Source organism: Pelmatolapia mariae, unplaced genomic scaffold (genome assembly GCF_036321145.2).
Source record: "Pelmatolapia mariae isolate MD_Pm_ZW unplaced genomic scaffold, Pm_UMD_F_2 NODE_ptg000717l+_length_19565_cov_1, whole genome shotgun sequence".
In the NCBI taxonomy this organism is placed as follows: Eukaryota; Metazoa; Chordata; class Actinopteri; order Cichliformes; family Cichlidae; genus Pelmatolapia; species Pelmatolapia mariae.
This window is the reverse complement of record NW_027052395.1, coordinates 1-17,192: the sequence shown is the minus strand read 5'-3', so window position 1 is coordinate 17,192 and position 17,192 is coordinate 1. Positions and strand designations below refer to the sequence as shown.

The following is a 17,192-nucleotide window of genomic DNA, read 5'->3' as shown; positions in this document are numbered from 1 at the left end:
GGACCTGCAGCGGAGTTTGGGCCCAGACATGGCTAATGACATCACATTTAAAGACCAGATAGAACTTGACTGCATGCTGAGGTGGGAGTGGACCAGAAAGTAAGGAAATCCAAAGTGCCATTAAAACCAGGAGAGGTTCTTATATATTTTAGAAGAAGGGATTATTAAAAAGAATTCAAAAGAAATTATCTCAATGCCATATTTTATTTAGGAACCCTAGAGAGCACTTTGCAAAATAACACATTCTTATCATTTCACCCTCGGATGGGCCAAGCTACGACTGTCAGGGATGGTGATGTAGGTACAGAGCATGTGAGAGTGGTCAAGTAAATGTCACTTGTCTAGATGAAGGCACAAGAGGGATCAATGGCAAGGCATAGAGATTCATTACCTTCAGTCTTCAGTGGACACTCCATTTCTGGCACAAAACACCTGTAAAAGATGGTCGATTTATGAGGTGCCTTGGTGACCCGACAACTTCAGCCTGTCAAACATAATAATGGAGCAGTATGTCAAAAAAAATCCAGCTCAAGACGCCCCACAGAAGAGGGGCCTGAAAACTGAAGGCTCTGCCTCCCATTCTACTTTTAAATACTCTAGTGTCCATAACAAATTTCCCACGTGTGGGACTAATAAAGGTTATCTTATCTTATCTTATCTTATAAGTTGTGTTTGCAGTAGAGGCGAGTGGATCGATACCAAACACCAATAGCACCAATAGCAGCTGTGGTACTGATATCTGATCAATAACTGCAATACAAGATCGACACTTTATTTCTATCCTCCAAGTTCAGTATGTGGCCCAGCTAAATATATTATCTTTTTGGAAATGAGAAGATATACTTCAGCCATGCTCTATGAAAAACATCTGATCCTTTTTGTGTTGTCACGTCTATTTGATTTGCCGCCTACGGCACATTCAAACATCACATGACAGGCACATTTACATCCCTGCTGTCCAAAATAAAAACACTTTCAAAATACATGCAAGTAAAACTGACAGTGAAATTACAAATCGATGATTCATCTCATAAATCACGACACAGTGCTCTCAGCTACATAAGCTGGCTTCACAAGTTACAAATATCGGTATCAGAATTGGGATTGGCAGTACCGGCCCTGTATTTACCCATATGGGAACGATATATATAAATCTTATAAAGTTTGTATCTGTCTTGTCTGAAACTTGAGTGAAAACAGATATAAGATCCCTTGAAAAATTATATAAATGAAACTTGTATGTTTTGGATACTTACTAAAACAATATATGAAAGTAATGAGAAAGTGGCCACTTTCATGAGTAAATCATATAAGCCTTATATGAAGTAGGCCACATCTTATGCAAGTCTTTTATAAGTTTTTACTATTTCTTTTCCATATGGGTACTTGGTATCAGATCGATATTAAAATTTGCAGTATTGCACAGGACTGGTTTGCAGTACTTCAGCATCTAGCTAGCCCTACAGAAGAGGAGCGAACATAAAGGGAGTGAAGTTTTTTAAGTGTCGGGTAATTTGAAATGCAGCGTTTCTATCAGCTTAACAAACATCAACAAACACAAACTGTGTGTGTGCGTTTTGTCTCACAGTATGATGTACAGCGCTTTACTAGTCCCTAAGGACCCCAAAGCACTTTACACATCCAGTCATCCACACATTCACACACTGGTGATGGCAAGCTACATTGTAGCCACAGCCGCCCTGGGGCGCACTGACAGAGGCGAGGCTGCCGGACACTGGCGCCACCGGGCCCTCTGACCACCACCAGTAGGCAACGGGTGAAGCGTCTTGCCCAAGGACACAATGACCGAGACTGTCCAAACCGGCAACCTTCCGATTACAAGGCGAACTCCCAACTCTTGAGCCACGATCAAGAGTTGGGAGGAAGGATGCTCAGTGGAATTTGATAAACTGGAAATTTAAAGATACCATGTTCCTGCAAAACAAACAAAGCTATGCTAACTTTGTGTTATTCAAATGTTCCATGAAAATCCTGTTTAGTATTTCAATGCAGGATAAACATGTGGTGGATTCACAGTACAGTCACACACAGTGCCTGTGGTGCTCATGGTCCCAGGCAGGTAACAACAGGTGTAGCAGAGATGAGTTTACATCTAAGCTGATGATGCTGAGGTTCATCCCCACTTGCCGAATCCACTGTGACCCCTGACTCTGCTCATGTTACTGTGTAGGTGTGGAGGTGAAGTCACCCTCCACCATCAAGGCTGCAGGTGTCCTACACAACAGACTCATGCTGAGTACATTCATTACAGTTAGAATGTACTTTTGTATTGAAATACTAACAAAGCACAAGGTTCGGTTACTTGTATACAAACATGGTTAGTAGTAGAGTACTTTTTGACTTTTACTTGAGTAAAGGAGTTTCTTCACTACTTCACCTTTTACTGGAGTACTTTTAAACACAGCTATCTGTGCTTCTACTTAAGTAAAGAAAGTCTCTGCGCTGAGCGGCTCGCCGCCGGCCTGTCTGTGGGTGTGAGGAGCTCCATCAGGGTAGGTGAAACGAACAGCACCGTCCACATACTTCTGCACAACTTGAAACTTCTTCTTCTTTGGTTTAATTGTTGTTTTCGCGCTGTGACGTCACGTTAGAGCAGCTGCAGCATTGAAAAAGCTCAGTCCTTCATCCTGAGCTCTCATCATCGTCATGATGTTCAGCCCCTCCTCTCCAGGTTTGTGGCTGAAGGTGACGTGAGTCACTCGGATCACCTTCCAGGTAGCCTCGTCACCTGCCTCTCATTCTGCTGCTTCGTCACGGTGACGTCAGCACGCAGGACGTGAGGGGGCTTTAAAGGAGGAGGGGGGGCCGGGATTCCTGAGGATTACCCGTCATGCCCCGCGGGTAAAGATGGCGACAGCTGAGCAGGGCAGCGGATCAACTTTCTTGGAGCGGCTCTGAGCGGATTTCCTTCCGCGGACGGAGCGTCTTAGCCGGCCTCAACCCGACCCACTGCCCGGAGCTCCAGCGCGGACCTCGGCGCTGCTGTCCGGCCTCGGATCGGTCCGGAGCCCCCTCCCTTGGCTCTCCTGCTCCTCCGGAGGCGCGGAGCGGAGCTCGGACAAAGTTTCCCCTCCTCCCCGGGACCGAGCGGCGCGGACCGGGCCTCAGGTAAGTTCGCGCCGGGCGGGGTGGGGGTGTCCCTGGTGCGGGTCTTCATGACGAGTCGCGCGGCTCGCGGAGCGCGGAACTGGGCCATGGTGGGCCGGTTCGCGTCGGTTTGACGGCCTGCGGGGGGGGGGAGGGGGGGTGGTGTCTGTCGTGTTTGTGCCTGTCAGACAGAGCCGAGGGCGTACAGCCGCACCCCCAGCAGCCAATCGCAGGACGACCCGAGAACGGGGGCCCCGGGCCCTCAGCGAGGCCCCCGGCAGTTTCAATTGCAACTTTATTGATGCTCAGCAGGAAATGTCAAAATAAAAGCCTGTCAATGTTCGATCAAAAGTTTCATTAGAGCGTTATGACGACATGACGACGATAAAAAGAACGAATCCTGATTTTAAAAGTTCAGCAGAGACTTCTGAGCCGGCGATGGCGGTAAACCCAAAACGTCTCCGCTGTTCAAACCGTCACTGATTTCACTGATCTGAGCTCAGTTACAAGACAAAGCTAGCATTAGCAAGCAAACCGGCTTCAGTGAGTCAGCATGTAACAGCCAGAGTTACCGCACGACGTTATCGCGATACTTCGCCCATGACACGACGTTATGGTGTCGAATTGAATCGGGTTATCAAAGTTCATCTTTGTCGATTTCTGTTTGATCCACAACGACCGCGTTTGTCTCGCATCAGGTTTTTTCTCTAAAAGACTGACGATGGCGTCCGATGTGACTGAACGGGCTCCAGTTATGTCATCGGCGCAGAGTTCTGAAGAAATGGACGGTCTCCAGTTTTTATGGAAGTTTAATTTGAATGCAGAGACAGAATATCAACAAAAACACATTGCAGTTTTTCATTTGAGCCAATTTAAAATAAGTTTAGTGTTTTTTCCCAGTGGTCATGCTATTTAATAAATTATTGATTTGTGGTGGTCCTGTGAGAATGGCGAGGGGCAGCAGCTCTGACCGTGCCCCAGCTGAGATATACATACATGTCCTTCATTCACACTTCTCAGCAGTCCCCACAAACATACAGTAAATACTAATAAACAAACAGTAATAATAATAATAATGGATTGCATTTATATAGCGCTTTTCGAGACCCTCAAAGCGCTTTACAATTCCACTATTCATTCACTCTCACATTCACACACTGGTGGAGGCAGCTACAGTTGTAGCCACAGCTGCCCTGGGGCAGACTGGCAGAAGCGAGGCTGCCATATCGCGCCATCGGCCGCTCTGGCCATCACCAGTAGGCGGTAGGTGTCTTGCCCAAGGACACAACGACCAGGACAGAGAGCTGGGGATCGAAACGGTAACCTTCTGGTTACAAGATGAGCTTCCCAACCCCCCCTGAACCACGGTCCCCCCACACAGTAAACATGAAAGGGTCCACGCAGACAAACAGCAGCACTCGTGGTTTCTTTCCTGCGCCCCCGCGGCATTGCTGGACTCTTTAGCTGGGCGCACATCCTGTGTCAGACTGATGCTGTCACAGGAGGCGTGTCCTAATTCAGGGGCAGTGTCCTTCACAGGACCCCGCCTACGTAGACCTACGAAGGTCCGAAGTGCTCGTCTATTAAATGTGACGGTCTGCTCCGATGCGCTGCTCTGGTTTCCTAGCAACCACGATGCTAACTCAAAAGGTTTTAAACGGCGTGCGAGACGACGGACCCTAAAAACACGAGCGACTCCAACATTAACTCCTAAACAGTTGGCTAACAGACGGGTGTCCGTCACACTGTGGTGATGGAAATGTACGCCCTGTTGGGTCTGTTCCCACAAACCCCGCTAGTTCTAGAGACTTATTCATCATGAAAGAAAACAAGACAACAGCGTTCGATCGATTACTTGCGCAAGGGAGGCCTCATCTGTGTCCAGCACGAAAATGACCCCAAATCCGGCCTCCTCTCCCTGCCTTTTATTGAGAGACAGTTCACACAAAACACAGCAAAGCAACGCCCACATGGTTCTAAGGCATTATATGTATATGTGTGAACTTCTGTATGTAGGTAAGAGTGTGTGTGTGTGTGTGTGTGTGTGTGTGTGAGACCTCCTGCTGGGCAGGAAGCTTACATCAAAAGGACCTTCACAAGGATGTTGCCTGTAATAAAAGACTACAGCCCCCCACCCAGAACCTCGAGAATCTGGGGAGGGGGACAGTGAAATTCCTTTCGTAGGGATGGTAAGCATAAAAATGACAAACATTTAACAATTCACTCTAACACGCCCTTTCTCAATTCTCAAGTACGCCAGTCCGTGCTCGCATTCTCGGCGAGTCAATCGTACAATTGGAAGACCAGCGTACTCGATGATGTCACAGGTTAATAACCTAACCCTTAATTTAACTGTGATTAATATGTTATAAAGCTTAACTTTGATCTCAGCCAAACTGATTTACTCAGGAACAAATAAAACACTGAAATAAACCAAACATTAACATTTAGAAGTGATCTAAGGCTACGTTCACGCTGCAGGCGCATCAAATCCGACTTTTTTGACCCTATGCGACCCGTATCCGATCATGGTATGACAGTGTGAACGGCACAAATCCGATATTTTCAAATCCGATCTGGGTCACTTTCGTATGTGGTCCTGAATCCGACACATATCTGATGTTTTAGAAAGCGACTGCTGTTTGAATCATCATGTCGCATTAAATCCGTCTTTTATGTCACTGACACAAGACAGACGCCAATTATCAGCGCCGGAGAAGACATCGCGAACGCTTCCTGGCCATCCAGTGTAGATGTTAGTGAAACTGTTGGGAAGACAACGTTGGAGAAACGTGAACATTTTATTTGTACTGTATAATCTGCAGATTCTGACAGAAATCTGCAACTATCCTTGGAATCACCGCTCCTCTAAAACAGCAATAAGGATCATTATTAGGCCATATGTAAATAACACAATAACTTTATAACTTAAAGCAAAATTGGGAAACGTAGAGTCCAAAACAAGTCTTTATATTAAGGCCATCAGTCAAACAATACTGTTGGTCTGGGTCTAAACAGAGTGCGTTGTGTGTGACGTCTTCTTTTGCGCATGCGGGCCGCTTTGAGGGTTCACACTAGAGCGCGTTTGCTGTCACATTTTATTTGTAGACAAAAAAATCAGATTTGATCAAAAAATCGGAACTGAGCATTAAGACCTGCAGTGTGAACGTAGCCTAAGTGACTTATATATCATGTTTAACCTGAGTAGCAAAAGACCGCAGGGGATTTGAAAATGATGTGCCGGGAGTTCGCTGTTCTCGCCGGCTCTAGTGACCCTTGACCTCCCGGTCAGCTATTGAGCTGGTGGGTAACAGACGTCTCTGAAGAAGTCGGAGCACTTTTGCAAATATGTGATGTCTTGATAAATCCAGCAGATATTTGAAGTTTACACAGCTACATTCTCGCCTGAAAATATCTTAAAACTTTATTTTGTGACCCAGAAAGAGTAATATTTAAACGTTTTTAGCCGCGCTCTTCCCGCCATTGCCGCGTTTGAGTTTTGGACGAAATGCATTCTGGGATATTTAGCTGTACCAAGTCCACACAAGTCACCACTGATGCATGCTCGATAAAACGAGCGGAGCGAGAACACATCCCGGAATTTTTCTCGGCTTGATGCTTTGAATTGGAACAGTACTTAGTCTCCGACGGATCACGAGTCCACGAGGCCGCAAGTACGCACGAGTACGCATATTGAGACAGGCCCATAATCTAACCAACGTTACATTTATTGCAGTAATGTGTGAGATGTTTACATTTTAAATACTGAGGGGACAGTAACCATGGAAACTCTCAGCAGAGGCAAAAACATCACATGCAGTGGAAGCAGAGAAGTTCTGTGTAATAATGAGAAATGACAGGAAAGGTATCGATTACATGAAGAGAGCAAGGTGCACAACATCGCAGAGAGTCAGGAGCTGAACGCCAGCCTGTGTCACACGTCAGACGCCTGATGATGCTGAAACTGCTTTAGACAAACATCCAGTGTTCAGCTTCGCTGGATTTCAGGTCGCCTCAAACACACAGACAGTGCGAATAAGTATATAGAAGAGAGATTACTGGCTCCACTACATTTGTCTGACTGTGTCGGGGTCAAATAAACTCACAACCTGTGATCAGCTGCATGTTTCTGATAGAGTCATGTCGTGTCACTGTTTCAAGGTGGAGCTTTAAATGGGCTCGTTTTTCATCCTCAAACAGAAAGTAAACACAAACACTTCCAGTTGTGTTTCTTGGTTACAATCAGGCATTAAAGCTGATTTTTATACACATTTACATATAAATGATTGGTGCTCCTCATTTGTATAGTTCCTCTTTTATCAGGAGTACCATCACCAGAAACTACTCTGATATACTTTTTATTGTTGCTCAGCATTCGTCAGACAGCCTTCAGCCGGTTTGTCCGTTTCTAACCCGAGGGAATCTGGTTTCACCCGTGAAGCCATCAGTAGCATCATTCCTAATAGATGTATCAGCTTCTCATGTATTCCATTATCCGAGCGTATGACCGGCATATAAAGTAACGACCGTAACACTGCATCAATTCCCAGCATCCTGTTTTTGAACACGTTTCCAGAAATGAAGTAACGGAGGACAGCTTCCTGATCTGCCCCCGACCACAACAATGCAAATATGATGTGACGCCGTACATCAGCCTCTTGATATATAAAGCATATAAACATGTGCAGCAACAACTTGGCACAAACACATCACGACCGTGTCCTGACCTTTATTTTCAGTCTGGTGCTCAGTAACTCTGCTCTTTGTACTTTTGACTTGAAGGACATCTCCTTCAAGTAATACACAGTAATACACAGTAATACACAGTAATACACAGTACAGCTGTCTGTGATTTAGGGCTGCCACGATTAGTCGACTATCAAAATCGTCGACGACTAATTTAATAGTCGACGCATCGTTTGAAGCTTTGTAAGATCCTGAAAGACGCAGGAATAAGTAGTAGGATTTAAGAGTGTAATAACGGACTGAAACAGAAGATGGCAGCACTGCATGTACAAGGATGCCAGCTGCCGTTAAACCCCGAAGAAGAAGAAGCAGTGTCCGGTATCGTAGCTGTGACCAAATTCAGGAACCGCATCCTCCTGTGCCCGCATTAGTAGGCCGATTATGTTACAGCGGGTGTATACTTGGTGGCCCAACCTATCCCAGAATTCATAGCGCGGCCCTGCTCAGTTTCCAACAATGGTGGCAGCTAGTTAGTGTTAATATTACTCTGATTAATCTTTCTGGGTCACAAAATAAATGTTTAACATATTTTCAGGCGAGAATGTAGCTGTGTAAACTTTAAATATCTGCTCAGTTTATCAAGACACCACATATTTTCAAAAGCGCTCCGACATTTTCGGAGACGTCTGTTACCCACCAGCTCGATAGCTAGCCAGGAGGTCAAGGGTCACTAGAGCCGCTGAGAACACCGGTCTGCCGGCAAATCGTTTTCAAACCCACCGCCGTCTTTCACTACTCAGGTTAAACATACATAAGTCACTTGGATAACTTAAAAATGTTATTGTTTGGCTTTTTTTTGTGTTTTATTTGTTCCTGAGTAAATCGGTTTGGCTGAGATTAAAGTTATAGTTTTTACACAGCTGAATAAACGTCAAGCAGACAGCTGATTATCAGAAGGTGAGATGCTCCAGAGTTTACTCCGGTGTCCTGTTATATTTTAGATAGCAAGGAGCAGACGGCCGAGTTTATTAAACTCCACCGAGACAATCTGCACATTAAAATGTAATAAACTATCATGTCTTTATTTTTAGTTAGCACCTCAAACACTTAAAGCTGTAAGCTAATGATAGTTATATAAGAGCAGATGCTGCTGGTGCAATAAGCTGTACGTTTTACGTCCAGTGGATGATGATCTGATTAGTCGACTAATCGCAAAAATCATCGGTGACTAGTCGACTATCAAAATAGTCTATCATAATAGGGAGGATGTTTCTGTAACTCACGTGTTTTCATTATTATCACCTGTTTGAGGGGCGTGGCCTCTGTGGTAACTTTTGGAGCGTTTCTAATGACATCACCCGACCAATAACACGGCTGCTGGGTGGTCACTGTACTAACAGACCGTCCATAAAGGCGGAGCTCCTGTTTGGGTACACACTGAAATTCTGGGATTTTGATTGGTTGCTGCTGCACCACCTTGTCCAAATATGGTCATTCCTAGAAACGAAAAGCAACGTGGAAGCAGAAAAAATGCCAAAATTAAAATGGCTGAAATTCAGCGAGGCTGTGTCCGTCTTAGACGTACAGTCTGTGGTGAAGTGGCGTGTTGAAACAGGAAGTAGAACAATGGTGGTTTCCTGCTCCTACACAGTTACTGCGACCTGATTGGCTTACAGTTCAGTGTGTGCTCACCTGAGGCTGCGGGGTGGTTTTAAACGTTCCTCAGAGCCTCAGACACCTGAAGGCACCGCTGTGGGGACCTCTGGGGGAGTCTGGCTCGCAGTAATCTCATTACAGCATGAGACACAGGAAGTGAAGCCATCCACCCCCCCTTTGAGCCCCCTGCTGTGAGGTCTCATACACTGAGGTTACGGCTCTGGCGTGTGTTCTTGCAGGTAGTGAGGGACACTCTCCGTCATTTGTGTTGTTGTTGGAGTGACCAGAGGAGGAGGCGGAGCTCACAGTTGACTGAGACACCATCTGTCCTCGCTGTCTCATGAGGAGAATTGGACATGCTCTGCCGCTCGCAGGACACATGAGCCACAGAGCTCACCTGCTCAGGTTTGTGTGTGTGTGTGCGGTTTCATGTTGAGGTGAGTCACATTCAAACCAGTCAGCTGATATCAGCTCTCAGGTGGAAAGGCGACTGCTGCTCGGCTCTGATAGGACGCCTCGGGTATCATCATTAGCTGTGAGACGGCCGAGCGCTCGGGTTTCAGATGATTTCATTCTGTGTGATAAATCAAACGCACCCTCTGCTTCTTGGCGCCGAGGTCAGGGCCAGGATGCCTGCATAGGAAGTTTCGGTGACCTTTGACCCCTTATAGGGTCTCGGGGTTCCCTCCGTTTGTTTGAAGCTAATCTCGCAGCACCGTCACAGGCCGCCATGCACCTGTGCTGTTAGCTGTGATGTGACCTCTGCCACGCCCACGTTGGTTTAGGTTCAGGGCTAACTCTGGGGCAGCATCACTACTTACCTGATGCGTTGCCATGACAGCTGATGCAGCAGACCCAACCTGTGTTAGATCAGAGTCAGTCAGCAGAAGTCGGTGCCTGTTGGCCAATCAGATGTCTAGAAATGGCGTCGGTGCTCCTGTTGGTGAGTCACGTTGACCCTGATTGGAGGAGCATCGGTAAACGAGCAGAAGGTCGTTAACTCGAGTGCAGCTATGAGCGCGCTTGTCTGCTGGATGCCACAGGAAGTGCAGTCACATGATCACAGAACCTGCGCCAGTCGGCACCAGCTCAGCTTCATCTGAGGTCAAAGGTCACGCAGAGTTTTACCGTGGTTTTACTGCGTCGACCTTCAGAGTATCAGCAGTATTACTGCTAGTATCAGTAATCCTAGTACTGCGCCTGTGCTCGTTAGTCGCACTAACCTCTGAGCAGCTTTTGTTATTTACTGGCACAGCAGTCACATGACCTCCGCCCTCACAGATCCATCCTACCCATAATCCTCTCTGAGTGGAGATAAACCTCTGTGGCATGTATACTGACACACACACTCCCGCAGCGGGAGGTTAGGTGGTCATCCTGACACCGACCCTTGCCTCCGATTGGACGGTATTGATCACGTATGGGTGATGGGTGCAGGATCCTTGTGGTGCATTGTGGGAGATGCGGTTTGCACCATCCAGCCTTTGTGATCTCACAGACACGGCACTGTGGCTGCTGGATTTCCCAGCATGCCATCTGCTGCAGTTTGACCTTCAGCCGTAGATGAGCGAGCTGTGATGTCAGAGGCAGGTGGTCAGCTGCACTTCCTCCCAATCAGATGGCCATGACGCGGGCCTGCAGAGCCTGCGAGCTGACCCGGGATCAGCTCAGCTCACTGTGTTTGGGCGAGTGTGTCTCTCAGGCTCAGCTCCTCACTGTGATTGGTCAATGAGCAGCTCAACCTGCTAAATCAGTTCATGTTTACGTGAACACCTGTACACAGAGCAGGGCGATATGACCAAAAATATTCATCACGATGTACATTTGAAAATTTGCGATAACGATATAACTGACGATATAATTGACACGAGACAAAATACTTTACAACTCCACAACTTTATTAGTGCAAAAACAAACAAATATCAATGTATTTTCACTTAAACAAGCAGCTGTTTTTTATGTGCATTAAAGTTATATAAAAATGTAACAGTGCAAATGCAAATTCCTTGCTGACAGTTTAACCAAAAGGCATTTCCAGTGGAAACTGGCCGACATATCCTCAGCATAACCATGTCACGCTCGCCATATTTCATTTTCTTATCATTGCCCAACATTATACCGGTGTTACCGTGAACGGTATGATATGGCCCAGGCCTGCCTGTCTGACACACCTGTGCAGGTTCAGTCTTGGGGAATAACAAACGTGTTGTGTATTTTTACATTTTTGCTCATAAATATGTTTGTTTTATTTCATTAAAATTTTATTTTTTATTTGTTTATCCTCTGCAAACGTTTCATTTTATTTTCAGCTAAGTTTTTATCACTTTGGTCTTTACTGATGTGCACGAGTGTGTGTGTGTGTGTGTGTGTGTGTGTGTGTGTGTGTGTGTGTGTGCGTGCGTGCGTGTTCTTCGTCCTGCGCCTCGTCGGCCTCAGTCTGTTTCCTGTGTTGTGCGCTCGGCCCTCCTCCCGTGTCCTCTGTGTGGCGGTGGCGCTGACTCGTTTCCGTTCCTCCATCTTGTGTTTCAGGTACTTTCAGGCAGCGTGAGGGTCGCACGCCGGCAGGAGGAGGAGCTGTGTGCGCTGACATACGAGGTGAGGATGTGTTTGCTGGCTCTGCTCTTTCCTGGTGAGGGGTTCAGATTCTGCTGCAGCCGTCACATGACCAAAGCGGTCATATCGATTGGTCAGGTGACATCTCCATGGTGACGCTGCAGGTAGCACTCACATTCAGCTCTTCGTTCGAGCTAACTGCAGCTTCATGTGGAAAGGGTGAAACCAGGATCAGCTACAGGAGGATTATTCTGAGCGTCACTCGTGCTAAGCTGCTCTGGCCTGGATCAGTCTGACTAGCTCACATCATTAGCTCGCTGGGTCACGGCCGCACTTCCTGTCTAACAGCTGCTCTCTGTTTCAGGCTGGATCGTCCTGTGGATGACCTCCTCTTGGGACTCGCTCATCCTTCAGGTACAGACACCGGCGACCTGATGATGATGTCACACACACGTAGCATATGTGCATTCACCTGTAATAGCCAGCAGAAAGAAGGGGAGAGACTAATGGCTCAGATCGCGTAACCGAAAGACTTTCCGCAACCCGCAGTAAGCTCCTCCTCCTCTTCAGCTGTCGGTCGTGTCATCACGCAGGTGAAACGTTTGAGGGGCGTTCGTCCTTCTAACATGCTGCAGGTCTGTCTCGCCATCACCGCTCTCAACTCTGCAGCTTGTCATCAGATCTGCAGTCTGTTTATGAGGTCATTTAATAGAGGAAAGGGTGCCACCCCAGCCCGTAATTACGTCTCCCAGCAAACTGACACATCCTTGGAAAGTTGGAATTAAAATTAATTGCAGCCAGTTTGTGATTAATTACAGCGGAGGGAAGGCCCGCTCCCTGACCACCTAAAAGGTAGCACGCCTGGGGTGGACGACGAATGGTGGGTGTCTGTGTGCTGTTGGGGGACAATTAAATTCATACCTCCACCTTGAGATCTGAGATATTGTGGCTTATGTCGGAGAAGGCTCTCCTTTACCAAGGAAACCAAGACGGAAAGCAAAGAGACCGCGGCGCTGTCGTCTTAATAAAATGTCCTCGTCTTCCTCCTCACCTCAAGCCTGTGCTGACGTCATGGCGCTAACACACAAATGCATAAACGTGCTCATTTATTCCCCAAATTGTTCTAAGTGCTTATTATAATTACTTATTAGCAGATGTTGTGGAAGTTTTCCACTTAAATAAAGCCTGCAGATGAGCGGTGAGCGGTAGCTAACATTCTTTAATCCGGACACACAAAGACAACGGACAACCAAGCTTGATGGAGAGCCTGCATGTCCGCGGGGCAGGTCAGCAGAGTCTCACTGAGCCTAGCATGGCTCTCAGTTTAAATACCTTCTCCAGGAACAAAAGGCAGTACACAGCTGTTTCACACCTTAAGGTTCACACTCCCTTGCTACCTCCCAGAGTCCTTGAAGAGACAAAAGACTCTTCCTGTGGAGTGGTCTGCTCCCCCCCAACTTCCCTCTTACAGTATGGGTGTCAGACATGTTAAAATCCAGTGGCACCAAGGCTTTATACAATAAAATAATGTGATTAGTACATATGTGAAAGAAATTCCTTTACAATCCCACCCTTTGATTCTTAAATCAAGAATCACATTAATACCGGGATTTCTTTCCTGACTTTCTGTATATCACATCAACATTATTTTACACTTAAAGGAGTTTCACACTGTGTATCCTCACTTCACTGTTCTCCCACCACCCTTTGTTCATCTTTAATCCTCCCCACAATCTGAGCTCTCACATGCAAATGGCTACAACAATGATACAGAGGAAAGGTCTTCTCCAGAGTGTCAAAGTACTTTGCATGGCAAAGTGAAACAGCATTAGGTGGTCATTCCCAGTCCCGGTCATGGCTCCTGGTGTCTGTGCCATTTACAGAGTCATAATTCCAACGCTGATCTCCCTTTGCGCTGTCACTTTTGGAGCTTGGCACGCTCTCTCCATCCCTCGATTTCTGTTCCAACGCGGCTGTAGATTAGGAGCAGAGCAAGTCGTACACTCCTGTAGTCTTCCTCAACGTCAACGTAGAAACTTTCATTTTATTTAAGATTTTGCTGTTCAAAATCTCCTCATGACAATCCTTTGGAAGCCCAGTGGTGCAGCCCACTGTGGTTTGTCTGCTGTCCTGCAGATGGTCCCTGCTTCTCACTGGTCCTCTTGAAGCGTTCTCTCCCAGTCGTGGTCTGTATCTGCGTCAATCCTTCCATATCCCTCATGTCACGGTCTCTGTAATTTAAAAATGAAAGCTTCCCCGGAAAACCCTTTTTTGCCCTATGTCAGCTTAGCACAATTAGACACGCACAATAAAGTTGTGCATTGTCTCTTAAAAATTCCCAGGGCTTCTCCCCTGGAGTAGCTTCACTCCAGGCCCTGTCTTAAGAAAAGGTAAAACATTAGCCAGCGGTGTGTCCTGCTGTAAATCATGTGATTGGATCATATGATTAGCCCTCTGCTGTGGAAAAATAGATGTTAGTGCAGCGCATCTGTATGCACACTTTCTCACAGTGACCTCTGCACTGTAAACAATACAAGGTCATGAATAACACACTGCTGGTAAATTCACAAAGACACAGGAAGTGGCGATTAAAGGTTAAGTCTGCATGCCCCAAAGGTCATGCAACCTGTTGCTGTCATCTTTCTGCTCCTGTAAAAAGAAACATATACATCCACCCTTTTGTCAGGTCAAGGTGGAGGTGCAATCTTGCATACTGGTGTCAAGTCAGTCAAAGCTTTTGTCAGTCCAGTCAGTCCCCATTTTTTATTTGCTGACAGTAGAACCTCTCGTGACGCAATAAGTTTCTACTGCCAGCAATGACGTCATTTCAAAAAAAGAAAAATAATTTAGACTGGATTACCTCGCTGAATCCTTTTGGCAGGGACTTGTTTTCTGATTGTCCCAAATACGTGGCTTTCTCCCGAGCCCATTTTAATTTTTTGGAGAAACTCACTTGCGATTGTTCAACATGTTGTGTAGCGCTTTCGATCCCGATCTTGCAGGCCTGCTTCAAAAGAGAAAATTGCCAAACAAAAATCTCAGTGCACTGTTAAAAATCAAAAAATATGAAGGCCTCTTTTTAGAAGTTGTCTAAGCATACTCTCTTAGAATGATAGATCAAAACACAACTAATTGGCAGTTTCAAAGTGGAACCAAAAGAAAATGCAAAATCCCCAAAACTTTCATCCACCAGTCACACACCTCACACAACAACAATATTCTATTAGATAATGAGTTTTGTTTTCCCCCATGTACCCAGACGTGTGTCATGATAAGACCTCCCCCACACATCAGAAACAAGAAACTCAATAATCTATTAGTCTCCACTCATCTGACCCCCCTGCAGCATTCTGTTCACCCCTGCAATGATTCAATCATCCTTCCCCAAAATAATACTAGTTCACTAGTCTATGTATCACTTCTTAACCCACTAAGTGAACCGGACAAGATGATGGTAACAGCAATGCATGCTTAAAATGCTATTTGGTCTTCATGAGCTTCATTGCATGTGTGTTTGTGTTAGTAGGATTAATGCATTTTTCTGTTTGTGTAATTTTTGTGTACCTCTCCTCTTTGCGGTGCTCCAGACACTTTTCAATTCTCCACGCAAGGCAGTCGTTTTCCTTCCCAGTTTCCTAAACCCAAATTTCATTCCCACACTAAAACAGCCATGTTCTCCCCTGCTCCTTCCACTGTGCTCTCATCTCATCTCTCCCCCTTGCAGCAGTCCAGTGGCAGTCAGTTGTCTTTCAGCTTTGTCCTGTGTTTTCCACTGTCTCATCTTGCCATTTTGCTCCAAAAGTGGCAAATGTCCAACTCAGGCAGTCTTTTCAAAAGTCCATTCACACACAGTGAAGTTGCAGCTCGTTGGAATGCACATCCATCCATCCAGTCATGATGATGCCATTTTCTCCTTGCTGCCGCTGTCTTGCACAGCTGCTGCTGCTGGACCTTTTCTTCACTGCTCAGGACACTGCTGTGAGCTCTTGAGATCCATCTCGTTGTACTGGGAAACTGCATTTCTTGTCTTCAGGGAGAGATTCTTGGAGCTTGTGTTCGCAGGGTGACAAACACATGGAAGTTAAGCTGTAAAACAATTCAGCCAAAAACTTAACTTGAGTGTTTCTAATGGTGTTAACCTATAATTTCCTTCCGACTGCTGCACGTGGAAAATTGATCCGGGTCTGCTCTTCACCTGCAAGTGACACACTGAGACATTTTGATCATTGTTCTCATTGCTTAAAACAACACATCTCCCTCTCTGGTTCTGAACTCTCCCTTTCTTAAAAACCCAGAAAGATTGTAGTTGTTTTACTCTCTTCCTATTTTATTGCTTATTTTCCTTTTTTGCTTATTTTCATCAACAAGTCTGCGAAATATTTGTGTGTCCACACTAGGGGAGCTGGTGGCCTGCATTACCACCCTCTCCCGCTAGTTGGAAACAACTTTTACACACATTTCTACACTCCTCTCTTTTTTTTTTTTTTTTTTCCTTGTTTTGTTCCCCATTTTCAACATTTTGAAACCCATTTTTCTCTGTTTTTTTTACGCACACAACTTTTCCCACACATCAATTCTCTGCAATCTTACACACCACATATTTACTCAGTTCTTAACATATAATCACACACTGAGTTTTGTCCCTGGCCGCCTGGTGGAGCGCTTGCCGCAGTCGCCTCTCGAGCCGCTAATCCGGCTCCGCTGACTGCCCCTGGAATCTAGAATCTCTATTACTGCACGAGGCGTCCCCGTGAGTTCCTTGCCTTCTATGGACCAAGGAATCAACACCCGCCACCCCCAGTCTCCTTTGAAGAAGTTAGGATCTTTTAGAAGATGCTTGGATGTCACTCCGTGATTCTACACGAAGACTCCCTCAGAGCTCTTGCCCTGGAAGGTCGTAACACGTTCACCTTCTTGAGCTCCCCGAAGGCTGCAACACGCTCACCTCCGCGGCCAGACACAAAACTCTCGTGACTTGTTACAAGTTAGCTATCACTCACCCATCTGCAGGAGTCCCCTCAAAGTCGATGGTCTCGGTGGTGGCTGAAACACACGGCTCTGTGACTCCTCCATTTCCTTTGCTTCAACAGCCGGTAGGACAAAGGTACCTTTTCCCTCAGGGGTGATCAGCCCGTCCACGGAACCGTTGTTCAGCGACCACACGGACCACCCTGCTCACAGCGCCATTC

General features: G+C 46.2%; 1 long non-coding RNA gene across 1 annotated transcript; it reads left to right on the top strand.

Annotated features, from left to right (window-relative positions):
• The first annotated feature begins 2,399 nt into the window (after window positions 1–2,399).
• On the top strand, window positions 2,400–15,859 carry LOC134623522 (uncharacterized). Its single transcript, XR_010093356.1, has 3 exons — window positions 2,400–3,129; window positions 11,980–12,045; window positions 12,368–15,859. It is a non-coding gene; the product is annotated as an uncharacterized LOC134623522 (long non-coding RNA).
• Window positions 15,860–17,192: the final 1,333 nt, after the last annotated feature.